This window comes from Pygoscelis adeliae, unplaced genomic scaffold, assembly GCF_000699105.1.
Source record: "Pygoscelis adeliae isolate BGI_AS28 unplaced genomic scaffold, ASM69910v1 Scaffold284, whole genome shotgun sequence".
NCBI lineage: Eukaryota > Metazoa > Chordata > Aves > Sphenisciformes > Spheniscidae > Pygoscelis > Pygoscelis adeliae.
In genome coordinates, this window is record NW_008824671.1 from 340980 (window position 1) to 342284 (window position 1305).

General features: G+C 50.3%; 1 long non-coding RNA gene across 1 annotated transcript; it reads right to left on the bottom strand.

The window, feature by feature from the left end:
* Positions 1-200: 200 nt before the first annotated feature.
* On the bottom strand, positions 201-1305 carry LOC103916046. Its single transcript, XR_663562.1, has 2 exons — positions 1222-1305; positions 201-454 (listed from the first exon to the last, which is right to left on the bottom strand). It is a non-coding gene; the product is annotated as an uncharacterized LOC103916046 (long non-coding RNA).

A 1305-nucleotide genomic window follows, 5' to 3' on the forward strand; every position in this document is an offset into this window, starting at 1 on the left:
CCTTTTTTTTTCTTTTTAGGGTGTGTTTTGTTCAGCTCTGTCCTTAAGTGGTGTCTCGGCTGTAGCTTGCAAGAGCCTAAGCTCAAACACACGTGCTACGGTGCTGTTCCCTCAAGAAAACCTTACTGCTTTTTAATACTGTTTTGGGTGTAATTTGGATAATTCAAATAGAACAGACAAAAAGGGGGGGGAGGGGGATAATCACAGCTTTAAATACATTTATTGGTCATGCAGCAGCAGCACTAGGACAAGCTCCACGCAGCATCACCGTAGCAAAATCCACCACAGGCCTCCCCATTAGAGCGCTGCTTTGTAATGAACTGTGACCCGCACGTCCAGCCTCATCATACTTGTGTCTCACAAATACGGCTGGTCTTTCGAAATTTCCCACTTCTTTAGTGCTGGTCCTGGTGTCACTGGTTTTTTCTCAGCTGTTGTCACTGCAGAGCCTGAACTGGGGTAGAGGAAGGAAGAGAGAAGAGTGTTTCATAACGCTATGAAAACCAGACTCATAGCAGTCTGAGGTTTTAGTACAGAATCGTAGAATCATTTAGGTTGGAAAAGGCCTAAAGGTCTTTTGACCTTAACAGTCGAGTCCAACCGTTAACCTAACACTACCAAGTCCACCACTAAACCGTAGCCCTAAGCGCCGTGTCTACACTTCTTCTAAATACCCCCAGGGATGGTGACTCAACCCCTTCCCTGGGCAGCCTCTTCCAATGTTTAACCACTCTTTCAGTAAAGACATTTTTCACATCCAATCTAAACCTCCCCTGGCGCAACTTGAGGCCGTTTCCTCTCGTCCTGTCGCTTGTTACTTGGGAGAAGAGACCGACCCCACCTTGCTACAACCTCCTTTCAGGGAGTTGTAGAGAGCGATGAGGTCTCCCCTCAGCCTCCTTTTCTCCAGGCTGAACAACCCCAGTTCCCTCAGCCGCTCCTCGTAAGGCTTCTGCTCTAGACCCTTCACCAGCTTTGTTGCTCTTCTTTGGGCACGCTCCAGCTAAAGGGGTTTGTTAAGCCGACTTCCAGCCATTTCACTTATCCAAGAGGAGACACAGACACAAAGAATTAGTTCAGCACTCTTCTACCAACCTGTGAAATCCAGTACTGCTTGCTGGAAGAGTTCCGTGCTTCTGGCATAAGCCAAACCAGGCTTAAACCCGCTCAGCCCAAACAGTGGCGGCAGCAGAGCTGCGGGACCGAGCAGGTCAGACCTACCTGCCAGCTTGAGCCCCCGCAGCGAGGGTTTTCTGTGCCGCCGCGACCACGATGGGCGGGAGGGACTCTCGGCGGCCCTCCCGC